The sequence below is a fragment of the Phalacrocorax aristotelis genome, chromosome 13 (genome assembly GCF_949628215.1).
Source record: "Phalacrocorax aristotelis chromosome 13, bGulAri2.1, whole genome shotgun sequence".
Taxonomy (NCBI): Eukaryota; Metazoa; Chordata; class Aves; order Suliformes; family Phalacrocoracidae; genus Phalacrocorax; species Phalacrocorax aristotelis.
This window is the reverse complement of record NC_134288.1, coordinates 15,946,199-15,959,659: the sequence shown is the minus strand read 5'-3', so window position 1 is coordinate 15,959,659 and position 13,461 is coordinate 15,946,199. Positions and strand designations below refer to the sequence as shown.

The 13,461-nt window shown below is 44.8% G+C and overlaps 1 long non-coding RNA gene across 2 annotated transcripts in view; it reads left to right on the top strand.

Moving 5' to 3' along the window:
• The first annotated feature begins 446 nt into the window (after positions 1 to 446).
• Positions 447 to 13,461, top strand: part of LOC142064202 (uncharacterized) — a 100,808-nt gene continuing 87,793 nt past the window's right edge. Inside the window, exons 1-3 of one of the 2 annotated variants that reach the window (XR_012663029.1) lie at positions 447 to 546; positions 8,255 to 8,750; positions 9,348 to 11,827. This is a non-coding gene — a long non-coding RNA (uncharacterized LOC142064202). Of the gene's footprint in view, positions 547 to 8,254; positions 8,751 to 9,347; positions 13,452 to 13,461 lie in introns of those variants that run through there. The other variant, XR_012663028.1, reaches the window with a different exon arrangement.

Sequence of the window (13,461 nt, the reverse complement as noted above, 5' to 3'; positions counted from 1 at the left end):
TTGTTTCGTATGATGATACACTTAAGAGTTCTCTTTATTTCTGTAGGTAAGTAAAAGATTAAACTCAATTAAAAAGTATAAGGCACCGTCTGTCACTACTACGGGAAAGCGGAATCACAACATTTCCAGAGAAAATTGATCTGAGGTTGCAACAGCACCTGAAAATACTGATTTGTTTCGTGCTCGTGTTTCCTTTCAAGATTTTCCGAGGTGACAGCCCGGCACAGCAGAGCACTCCGAAACTGTTAAGGAGTGACAAAACTAATATTTATTGTTTTAAAGCAACATCACTGTTAGTTTGATTGGGCCGTCTGTTTTTAAGACTGGTGTCGTTTGGCTTTTGATTGGCTTGTGAATCACGCCTCTGTTACGGCTCTGGGTATTCTTATGGAAGCCATAAAACTGTTTTGGCTGGTTGCAAGTTCTGGGTACTCCCAGACAGCCTCGCAGCACTGGTCGTTGGCGTCGTTTCCCAGATGTCAAGATAAGGAAAGCTCCTGTGCAGAGAATGGGAACTCCTCAGTGCACCAAAAAAGGGATACACAGGTACTTTCATGGGCTTTATTTATATGCATTATAAATCTGCTCTCCAGTTGGTAGAGAGAGCAAACTGTGTGTTTGCAGTTTTCTGAGGGGAAGTAATTTTGGCCGCAATTACACTCAGATCTCAACTTGAATGTGCTGGCAAAACTCGGCTTTAATAGCGTGTGGAAACCCACTGCAGAAAGACTCGTTGCCAAAAGACACATTGCAAATATTGGATCTTTTTTTTTTTTTCCAAGTATAAGAGGATGTCTTATTTTAACTCTTCCCCTTTACTATTAGTTGACATAAGAGAAAGGAAACGGTTTATCTAAAAGTCCTTCTCACTGCGGAAAAATGTAATTTTTAATGCAGTGGAGGGGGGTGGTTTGTTTTTTTCTATTATGCAAGTTAAGGGAAATACCATTTCTGGCTCAGCCTTGCCTTTGGGCATCGTTGCATGAGTGTGCCTGTGTATGTGAGTGTGTGTGTTTGCAGACCAACCGCCTCCTCTGGTCGCTGGGTAATGTAGCCATAGGAGAAATCTTCAACCAGCATGTGAACATGTAGTGGGAACAAATCTCTTCTGTAACGACTCTTCAGGACCAGGATAGTGAAGCAGCACCGAGATGGTAATAGATCAATTGACTCTTGTCACGGCAGTGTGTTCTCCAACAAATAGTTTAAAATGAGGCTTTAACTTCCAAAGTTCTGGTTTGCAGTGGGATCTCAGCTTCCTGAGTAACGCTGTCCAAAATTTCTTGTGAACAGTGGCTTAAATAATGGAAGCAGCTATACATCTGCACCCGATGGTTTATGTACGTGTAAGGGAAGGGCAAGTGCAGCTCAGGTCACTAGAAGAGCTAATTTACAGGTAGTCAGGTAGACCTACATGAAAGAGAAGACGAGGCTGAATACCTTTTCCAATTTTAAAATATTTATGTACCCAGCAGTTTCAGATACCAACTGCATGGACAGACTAGTGCAAAGTAACCAGGACAGCACAAAAGCTGAGCAGAAATGAGCATAAATAAAGAGTAGGACTGACTTACTTGCACATACAGTTGGCTGTGTTGAACATGCACAGTGGGAATTAAAGGTGAAAACGGGGCACTGAATTGCCAGTCAACTCCTATGTGTTACTGCCTGCCTCAAGTTTCTAAAGAGCTTCTCCTGTTTTCCGCTAAGTTCGTTTTGAAGAGTTTTTCTGAATTTTATGAGGTGCTTTCTGTTAAGCAGGTCAGCTCTGAAGCCGTTTGCCAGTGAACACTTGTCCTGGTTTAATTATCTCCACAGTAGCTCGTACGGGGCTGTGGTTTGGATTTGTGCTGGAAACAGTGCTGCTGACCCAGGGATGGTTTTGCTCCTGCTGAGCGGGGCTTACCCAGAGCCAAGGCCTTTCCTGCCCCTCACCCCACCCCACCAGCGAGGGGCTGGGGGGGCACAAGGGGCCGGGAGGGGACACGGCCGGGACAGTGACCCCAGCTGACCCCAGGGCTGTCCCACACCACACGGCGCCATGCTCAGCACATGGAGCTGGGGGAGGAGGGGGAAGGGGGCACGTTGGGAGCGATGGCGTTTGCCTTCCCCAGCCCCCGTTGGGCGTGATGGAGCCCTGCTGCCCTGGGGATGGCTGAGCACCCGCCTGCCCGTGGGGAGGAGGGAAGGGATTCCTTGGTTTGCTCTGCTTGCGTGCGCGGCTTTTGCTTTCCCTGTTAGACTGTCTTTGTCTCAACCCATGAGCTTTCTCACTTTCCCCCTTCTGATTCTCTCCCCCATCGCAGCGGGGGGAGCGAGTGAGGGGCTGCGTGGGGCTGAGCTGCCGGCTGGGGTTAAACCATGACAATGGTTGCTGAAAATTCTGCCTTTCTGAACTCAAGCCGATCTGTCCAGACAAATAAGTTTTACCATGGATAACAAAATGAAATGGGTTAAATTACACATACATATCAGGTTAGATTCACTGTATTTGTCAAAACAAAAATCAGAGCACTCTTACTATCATTTATGCCCAGAGACCCCACAGAAACTATAAGAACAAGAACAAAATGCTTAGCCTATGTCTTTTTCTTCTGGAGCTGCTTAACATAGTTGCAGAGTCTGAATCTTTATTACTTTTGAACAAAGCCAGTGTTTTATTTTGATTGCTGACTTGTCAGGTTTTAATAGCATAATCTATGCAGCAAAAAGTATGAAGCTGTTGAAATATTATCTTTTATCTGCTTTCATATTCTAATCCCTATGTGTATTTTTGTATTAAGTACAATCCTGTAGGTTTCTAACGTAAGTTTATGAGCAAGGCGTTTCAGTCATGACTGTTCACTTTGAAAGGGCCTATGAGACATCTCAAAATCAAAATCTGTCATTTTCCTGTAGCTTGTCCTTTTTCCCAGCACCGAAGTTCATCAGGTAACCTCTCAGGCTCAGGCATATCTGTGATACAATGCGAAGTGTCAGCCACACTAAGACCCCTTTCCTACCGCTTTTCAACCGGTCCAGAGACAATCAAGAAAGCTGAAATTACTGCAGTCTGACAGTTGTAAAAGGTCACCAAGTTAAATTAATTCTCGTTATTTCCAGTGCATCATAATATATGGGAAAGAAATTAGCAGACCTCTCAAAGTCAGCGAGAACGAACCACTCCAAACCCCGAGATTTGTGAAGGAAGTGACTACGGGGAGGTCAGCGTTGTCACTGCTGCTCAGAGCAACGGGAGGCTGGATGCTAGCTGGCCAGAGAATAGGTTATTTATTGTGACAAACCTTCAGGGTCTTCATAGCCCTGTGAAATTAGCTTACATCTGATCCATTAAAAGCTGAGCTTTTCTGAGAAAGTTTCTTCAACGGCGAGCTTATCTCTTCGTAGCTCGGTGGGGACGGGAGGCACTTCAAACATCTTCAGGTATCTCCAAGTTGTAAAGGATTGGGTGCCTCCGGCCGGCTGCTGCGGGTAGTTACCTGCTTGTGAACACTTCATTGTTGTTGGTTGGTCTGGTCAGATTCACTAGCATGGATTTGAAACTTCTTAAAATGGGATGTTTGTGTAACGGTGGGATTTTAACAGGCTTTAAAAGCCAGAAGCATTTCTAAAAAGCTAATTCAGACTCTAAGCAAGGTTCAAACTTTTTGTTCTGATCAGTAGCATTTCTATACCAGTAATTAGTTTGCTTTTAAACCTGTGTTAGGGGAAAGGGATGCCAGAAAAAGAAATTTTCTACTATTGATGAAAAGGCTCAACAAATTCTAGACTTTGATGTATTTGTCATCTTTCTCATAAATTTAAGGAATGAGATACCACCATACAAATATTGAAATAATCATGGAAAAGGAGGGTGATTCCTCTCCCCACGCAGGGCTGGTCTTGGCTAGCCACTGCATACGGCGGGCTGGCAGGATGGCGTTCGCATCACAGCGTGGGCTACAGACACCGGTCTGGGTGTAAACTGCTTGACCTGCCGTGCCGAATCCGTACGGCCAGTCTGGCGTGCGACGTCCAACTTCTGCAGTCTCTCCAGACTGGAAAGCTGGGAAAACCATCTGCCCCTACATAGCCCAACCTGGGGCATGACTCCTCTCATAGCTGTATACTAGAAGTGTAGCACAGGACAGCACAAAACCTTATGACAGAAGGCGCTTTCCTGTCAGAGTTTGGGGATCCAAGGTCGTTATGATGCAAGTTGGCAGATTTTTCAATGGGAAGATGACTAAAATGTTCTAATTCCCATTGAGAAACTTTTCATTTGTATCACTAATTTCATGTTACAAAGTCCAGATCTGTGAAGAAAGTGGTGTCCTTGTTATCTGCCTCCAGCAAAAGGAGAATCACCCTCCCGTCCTCGCTCGCCACCAGCCCCTCTGAGCACCGTCTCTATTTTAGCCACCTTTCACAGGACTGATTCCCACTCAAAGCGCAGTGGATGAGGCAGATGGACCTTCCTGTGGCTCATAAACCCACCCTCGCTACGGCCCCGCGGGTCTCGGCTCATGACAACAGATCTGTCCGCGCGTAGCATGCCCAGGAGGGAGGGAAGCTCCCACCTCGCAACCCGGCGTGCGCCCAGGCTCATCACTAGAAGACCCAGCAGTGTGAAAACCATTGAACATGGCAACTGCCACCCTGTGCACCCAAATTAAAGAAGAAATCTCTGCTGAGGAGCACTGAGCTGGTCCCCCGTGCAAAGTACCAGTGCTTACCAGCTGATAAATCACCTTGGTTTCTGGTGAGGGCAGGTGAGGCAGCGGCGGTGCTGGCCAATTCCCCATGAGCCTGCTTGCTTGTGCCAGGAAAAGACTATACAGCCTGAGCTCAGCCTTAAAAAGCACTGCTGCAGGAATATCAGGCGGTCTTTTACACCTTGGTATTTCCCTATCTGAGAGTTTTATGTGGGTCTGTAGAGAGCAACTGAGATTGCACTTACATTTCATTGGCACTCCTCAGCGATTTCTTCCCTAGAGGGATTCACAGTGCAGGGATTAAGGACTTCCTAAATCACCTAATCCAAGCCTTTGCTAATACAGAAATGCACTCATAAACCTCACAGGTTTAACCATAAAGCTTACAGATTTCTGCCTGGCTTTGTATCTGACATGCTCCCAGTGTTCAACCAGGGATCACTCTCCGGATAGTGTTGAAGGTTCCCAACCGTCCACTGAAGTTTATGCCCAGTCAATGTGTATACATTTATTTGTCTTTTGCTTTATTTGGTCCCATTTTCTTTTGGCTTAATAGCACTTCTCCCTCCCTCATATTTGCTCCATGAAAAAAATAGAGCATTTTTAGAGCCTCTCAGCCTTCTTGTTGCTTGGCTGAATGTACTGAGCCTCTTTTAGCCACCTCCTGTGAGGCACTCTCCATCCATGGGATCGCTGTTACAGCCCAGTTGTGCCCACACATGATCCACCTTTCCTGCAAGCAGACCTATGCCTGTCCAGACGAGGTTTCATCAGTGCTCGCTGCTAGACTTGCTACTTCCTTTATTGCTCCTTTCAGGTATCTGGGATGGAGATTGATGGGCTTTCTCACCTCAGGTGTATGAAACACTTGAGGGTTTGCTGCCACCTGGGACGTGGTAATGAATTGCAGTACATCCATCCATCCCCACCATCCATTCTGCTGTAGTCCCTACGCTGAAATCTAAGGCAGCACTATTTTGGGGGTAATATCTAGATGCTGTCGACCCCGTTCAAGTGGCACAGCAGCCCACTTTCAGTCTTGTTCTCCTTTTATTTATATTGTTAAAAAGCCTTTTACTCCTTAATATCCTTTGGCAAAGCCTAACTCAGCTTGACTTTTTGAGCAGTATTCTACTTCCTTACGCTTTTTTCAACCCATTAGGTTGGAACTCTTCCCTTTTATTCCCCAAGGCTGGGCTACAGATTCCAGGTTGATTTTACACCTTTGGTTTAAAGCAGTTAATCCTCTACTGCGTTTACATTCCTGAGATTGTCACTCAAACTTGGTTGCGCTAACCAGTTCCCTCTCTTCTCAGACCAAGCTCTTTTGGATTAGGACATCTTACATCTTCACCTGGTTTTCCCTTTCTGTTTAAATGACACCGATGTTTTGACCAGCCTTATTTCCCATTACCATCTCTTCGACACCAATCAAAAGCCACTGTAAAATATATGCGTGACAGTTGCCGATGACTCTAAATACCAGTGCAGTTTCTGGCCATGTTTTTTCCTGTCAAAATAATTCTCTAACTCACTATGCATCGCCAACTTTAACTTAGGAGACCCCTCAGTATTCCTAATCCTGACAAAACAGGGTATTCCCCACCATCCTGCCTGAAGCAGATTTTTTCCTGTGGTTTCCCCCACCTACCTAAAATTATATTTTTTTGTGGTGCTTTTTCTTGTTATCACAATTTATGAACAACTGATGGTCCACCACTGGTTCTCTCTCTCAATGGAGTGAACCTGGGAATTCTTCTGCTTTCTAGGGAAGCGGAGCAGGTCAGAGAGAGGAGATGGAAGTGTTATATCTATTCCACAATTTTCTAAGTTTATATCTACTAGGGATCTAGCAGATGGCAGATTATACATACTAGATCTACTGGAGTTTGTCCCTTTCACCAGAGCAACGTGGGGTAAATGCGTGGCTTTGAGATTCTGTGGTCATTCTTGATGAAGGTAACTTCACCTTTTGAGGCAAAAGAATTAAAAAAAAAACTGCTCCTGAATTCACAGTTCCACTTAAGGGAACAAACTCACACCCCGCCTTTTCACACGTATCATAATTCTGGTTTTATCCGATGTGCAGTCATTTCTTAAAGTAAATATCCAAAGGTCACAAAGCATTCTGGCTGGTGCTTGTGCATGTGTTTATAGATGCTTTCTTTTCAAATTAAGCTGACATCTTGATGGGTAGCAGATGTCTGGTATCGTAATGGTACATATGGGATCATTCATGTGCCAGACCAAATCATCAGATGTTCTAGGGGATATATCCCCTAGAAGGAGACAACAGCACAGGGAGGGGAAGTACCCTCGCTAATCTCCTACCTTTGTTAAGGCTACCGAAAGTGCATTATTTCAACCGGAGATTCAGCCCGACTTGCAATCCAGAGGAAAAAAATCCATTGTTGACGTTCACTAACTTCTGTCAGTACTTTATTCTGCCAGGACTAAAAAGTCTAAAACCAGAGAAGTGTAAAACCCGATAAGGGGTAGGCTCCAAATGGGGCTACACGGGGAGCCACAGACATGACCCTTAAATCAGACGTTCATATATTACTGCAGGGTATTCTGTTTAAAACCTTGGATACAGGGCACGCAGAAGTCCTGTCTCGTGCTATGCACTTTGAACCCTTCACTGACTTAAGGAATCATGAAGGGGCTTAAGGAAAGATAAGACTGGGCCCCAGAGCTCTGCTGCAACATGAAACAAAAGTGAATTCTTTACAGCCAAGCAAATTAAAATCCGCCCGGAAATCTGGCATTTTGTTTATGATCATCTATCTGCCCTGGCTCGGAAAGAAATGCCGCAGAGCAGAGGAGCAAAAAAATGAACGGGCCAGTGTGTGTGAAGGTTACGCTAAACTGCCCCTGGAGGGGCCGGCCAGCCATCGCTCATGCAATCTCATATATGCCTCACCTCTAGTTACTGCCAGCGTGCGGAGAAAATCGCTCACAAAAGCGACACCTAATGAAATGGTCTTTAGAAAGGGCTGGAGGGAATCCCTCGAAGCAGTTCTGTGGCTGATCGGGATATTTTTATCACTAGTACAGTTGAAGTTCCTACACCATCGAAACCTTAGTCTACACTATGAGCAGATGAATAATTTGTTTCCCTACCGTAATCAGAAACTGGCTGCGTATGCGCTGAAGAACGAAAAGCTCAGCTCTGCTTGAGCGTACAGTATAAATTAGTATCTATGCCTTACATTACATTTTATACCCATCAGTTGCATTTTACGGCAGTGTTACAGCCGTTGTGAAAACATAACCAAGCGCAAAAAGACAGTGATCAGAAGTAAATGCCATCTTCACAATCTTTTATGGTTTTTTATGCATGCGGGAAAACAAGATCCATGCTTCACAAAGTCCTGTAGGTTATTACCATGTGTTAAATTGTGATCTGCAAACACAAGCTGTTCTTAAACAAGAACAAAAAAGAAAAAGCAGATGGTTTCTTTTAACGTCATGTGAAACTTTTCTTGAACACAAGCGTATGTCTATTCCTCTCCAGCTGGCAATTCCCACATGTAAATGATCCGTTTTTATCATTTCAGGAGACTCAGAAGACCCCCTCTATTATAAAAAGGCACTTTACCCTTAAAGAGAGAGGAACAAGGAATGCCAAGTGCTTCGCGATAAAGCTACTGAAAGTATTTTTTTCCTCGATTGTCTGTTTGAAAATGTGTCCAGAGCTAATGGAAAAAGAAAAGAGAGAATGTGACAAAACAAAGGACCGCGACTTCAGATACACCGCTGGCAGAACTTCTGTGACTGAGGCACTTTTTTAAAAGTCCGTTTGTCTCTCTGCCGCTGACAGACGGGCAGTCGCCTGCCCGCACGCAGCCGGGCTGCCCGAGGGATGCTGGCTGCAGGTGCGGAGCAGCAGTCTGCCGCTGTAGCGAGGCAGAGCATCGCCGTCCTGCGGCTTCCCGCACCTCACGCCTGAGCCGGCAAGGCGCCGGGATCGAAGCCAGCAGAAATGTTTGCTTTCTGCAGGAAAATCCGTGCGCCTGTGTTGGGAGGATCCCCAGCTGAACCCAGGCTGGGGAGGTAATTATTCTTGAAGGATCCCCAGGGAAGAGTCAGGTTTTTGTTGTGGGTTGTTTTTTTTTTCCCTAGTGCTCTTTAGGTCTGAGCTATGGATAATATTTGCTGCATGGAAATAAATATTAAAGAAAAAGAAAAATCCATATCCAGCAAGGCAATGGGTTTGAGGATTTAACGTTAGGTAGGGACTTTCCTTGATGCAAGACAGAGGTGGAAAGACTGAGATTTGCCACCTCCTCAGCGAGGACAGGCATACCTGCCATTTCGCGTTTGCTGTGTTACCTCTTATTTGGCCAACAGGTGTGGAACTAGACACACCTTCAGTCTCTTCAATAGGAAAACTCTCTGTTACTTGTGTTCAGCCTACGCTGACTCTAAATTGGTGCATTTTCATAGCTGGAATGAATGACTGTGATACCAAAAACAAGCGCAGCAGGAAAAAGAAAGAATTGCAGGACAGGAAAACCAAAGCATAATTGTTGCAGGGATATAATCCTCAGCCAGGACCCACAAAAGCGATATTCATTCTCCCGCACTGCACCTGCTGGCACACGCTTAGGTTTAATTCTCACCTTGCTTACGCCTTTTATTTTTTCTCAGGTGTTATGTCCTTGGCTCAGTCGGAACCGGTGTTCCTCGGTGAGCAGAGAGCAGAAATGTGATGGTTACCTGAGCAGCATGAGATACCTGAAGGCCTACCCCAAAGGAAAAAGGAAAAGCGCTATCTCTCTGCAGCCCAGACATCAGCTACTCACCCTCCTTCTGCCTGCAGTATTTCATTGGATTGCATTGAATCCGGTAAAAAATTGCGAATTACCACCTCAGTAGAGAAGCAAGAGGTACAGAGGAGCTGCAAAGTGACCGCAGAAGTCCGAGCGCGATGGAAGCCCCGCGCGGTGCTGGGAGCCAGGAGTTTAACTGAGCAGCTCCATCTATTGCACTCCAGCAAGACTGTCCATCACGTTTCCTTAAAGGACTGTATATAAAGTAATGTTTGGCAAATAAAAGGGCTCTGGAGTACAGCATGGTGGGAAATCAGTTTGTCTGGACCAAAATTTTTTGAGAATTAAGTGTTCTTCCTAATTCTATTCTTTTGTCCCTGTCAATGGATTTTTCTGACGAAAATGAGGAACAGAAAAAGGCACCCAAGTTGTTGGCGTTTCTTCACAAAATGTGAGACTGAGACCTAATCCGGAATAGCTAGTAATCCGGTGGTTAAAATTCAGGCTTCTGCATTCAGTTCCCTATTCTGCCTTTTTTGTATATCAAAAAGAAGAATTAAACAAAAGGCCCGACCGCCAGGTTGTTGGCTTTCCCAGCAAACCCCGCTCTATTGCTCTCTGGAGCTGTTCCACTTCGTGTTCTTAATTTGCCGTTCTGTTTTGTTTCTTCACATCCTAATCGTTCCCCTTCACATACCAAAACTGAACTACTAACAGGCAGCCCTCTGATTAAATCTAAAGCTTTCTTTGTGAGCTCTTAGGATACGGACCAATTTAATATGCCGTCCCTCTCTGCAAGCCATTCTAGGGAGTTTCAACCAGTGCTTACACTTTATCCTCTAGATGTTTAATCTATACTTTTTTAGAGCAAATATTTTTAAAAAGAAGTGGCACCAGTATAATAACCCCACTTAGTCATCAAATATTAAGGCTTTTCTAAATGTTTATTATGTTGTGAAATTAAATTATTGCCATGCATGGGCAGAACACTAACTTCTGTTCTGCAAAGGAAATGGCGTTAAATCAAGCATTTGGCCATTCAGCAACAGCTCTGTTGTCCTCTCTTCCCTCCTAATTTGCTAAAACCGAAAGGGAAACCACAGACAAAATAAGAAAAAGAAGAGAATTAGAGAAAACGGACTCGCAGTGACAAGGGGTGTTGTATGTTCTAATTAAGGAACTACCAGAGTCCGGAACACACAAATTATATCTTGTGGTGGTGCTTATCTTGCTTTATTAACCCTTGGTTCAAAAGTTGCTTTACTTATCTCTGAGTGTGTCAGTTTTCCTTTCGGAAGACGATGCTTTACACTGAGTAGTAAAATTCCAAGATCTTCCAGCCTGCATGCAGCCTCAATTAAGTCAACCAAATTAAAGCACCTGCTATCAGCAGCCCGACAAATTCCTCCTAATAAGTTACGGCATCTCATCGCAGTGCTTTATTGCCCCTTGTCTGCCGATCCCAGCCCGACTGTGCTTTGCACGCCTCAAGGTGTTGAGTGCACAATTTCACGTGAATGGATTTGTTTTACAGAATTTCTTGTATTCCTGCTTGTTTCCTAACTTTTTTTTTTAATTCATTTCCACTCAGTTGTTAAACGGTTCAGGGTCAGAGCTCCACAGAGCAGCCAGAGGAAAGACGACTCAAAATTTTTCTCTCTACTGTCCTGCTAATATGCACTAACTCTAAGGAAATACCATAAAAGGGTTGGGCGAGGGAGGTGGAATTTTGTTCTCTTAAAATATTTGCCTTTCTGTGGAGAGTGCCTAAGATTAATGCCCTTTCTTTAAGAAAGTGTTTGGAAACCTTTTGATAACATGTTTTTGCAGAGGGAAATACGGACTCAATGTGATCCCATTCACCGACAGCTCTAGAAAGGGAAGAGACCTTTCAATGCCCAGCTGAGGGATCAATTCACTAATTGATCCCAGCTGCAAGATCAATTAACACCTTCTTAGACATCAGAGACAACACCTGGGAGAAATTCCTGCTAACTGCTCAGTCACTTAGGAAGCTTCAGTTAAAAGCTTGAACCTACACAAATGCTAAAGCCAACCTGCTGCAAGGTACAAGCCTCAGGGTGATGGGGCCCTGCTCGATCTTTTTTTCTTTCTTCCCCCCAAAAATTTTTACATGTATGTATCAGTTTAAGCAGTATTTTTAGTTGGAGAAGTTTTGTTGTGTTGACAATGCCCTTCTTCAGGAACTTGGAAAGAGCGAACGGGTCTGCTCCTTCCCGCGACGGCCGCGGGCCGGGGGTTTGGGCAGTCGTGCGGCGGCAGCACCGCAGAGCCCAGATGAAAGCCAACATCTCTTACCCTTCGGTGCCCTGAGCGTGGCGGGACCTGGTTGTTCTGGTAAGTGGCTTTTTTTCTCTTGCTTATAGAGATGTTCAAATGGATTTTGTATTTTGAGAAAGAAAGGCAATCTCAGTATTTCTTGTGAAATAAGCTTTATGCTAGCTTTATCCTAGTTTGTTTGCAGTGTAGTTGGTTTTTTGCTGGGATATTTCCCATTTGTTTTAAATCCACCTAGCTGTCCGACAGCTTTTTTGCCTCAATAATATAGGGCACCACTCTGTGACTCACCCTGCCCTCCTTAGCCGAATGTGTAATGCCTGGTGGCGCTTCCCTGTATTTCTGGGTTTGCACTGAAAGAAAATCTGGGTGCATGGAGGAAGGCAGTGAGAACTGCTGTGTGTTTTCTCCTGTAGCATAGGCACAGCTAGTGCAGAGCTCAGAAGCTGCCCTTACTGAGTAGGGCAGAAGGAAAGCTCTGCAAAATACAAACGCTTCAGCAGAATGTGAACCACCTGTGCTCTTGTTGGGAGAGCGTTCTTGGAAAGAGGGATGAAATGTGGGGTTATGCAGCTCAAGGAATTAATTGTGTGTGCACCTCCCATCCCTCATCTGTGAAATAAGGCATTGGGAACAAAAGCCAAGTGGGCAGGATGATGCTACCCAGGCAGAGCACTGTGTCTTGGAGCTTGGTATATGATGTTCTGGAGCAATGCGCTCTTCTGTTTCAGAAAGCAGGAAATTCAATTGTCTTTCATAAATTGCATTTTATTAAGTTATAAAATGTAATAGTTTACCCATTTCAGCTGACGACTAACTTCTAGAGACAATAAAATGGTTTAGGTGAGAGCATCTGGAAGCATGACTCTCTTGTTCCATATTCAACCTTAAAAAACAGGCAGCATGTTTTCTAGGCATTTGCCTGAAACTAAACATCCTACCTAAAGGTTTGAGCTATTTAGCAAAAGGCAGGCTGGCAACGAAAGGTGGTTGGGTGTCTTGTGTTTGATGTGGTGGTTTTTTGCGGGGTAGTTGGTCTGTTTTTCAGAGACTTTTTTTTTAGGTGACTGTAGCAGAGAACGCATTTTTCTTTTGAGTACGAACTGAACGTGTCTCACTTCTTGCTGTGTAAGACTTAACAATTCATGAGTAGGGTTTGCAACACAAGGTTGTCTCCCCAGCTCTGTTCAGCAGCAGAGGGAGGTCACAGCACGCACTTATTCCCGGACACGTCCACCTTTCCAGCTGCTGAGGCAGCTGTTTGGGAGGGTGCGGAGTTTCCACCTCCAGAGCTCCCTAAAAATCACTGATGGCTCTTGAGCCCTGTGACCTTCAACAGGCCATTCTCCTCTGTTAAATGCCTCCAGCTTGGGCTCCTTCTGTGCTACTCTATCCACCCGGCAAGTACTAGTCGTCTTAGTCCAGAGACGTTAGATGTGTCCTGCCCCACATCCCAGGCGCTTCCCCCCCAGTATTTATGTATTCTGCATTGCAGGCTTCTAGGTGTTCCCTCCTCGCTTCCAAAAGCCAGAGGCTCTTTTCTGCTGTTGGTCTAATATGTGTTCATGGACAGATCACTTCTTATGTTTCGGGTCACTTTCCGTAGTAAAATCATGTATCTATATATAAATTGGTGGTGTAAATAGTGAACAAACATTGTATCATGTAAATAAAATAAAACTTAAAACCCGTAA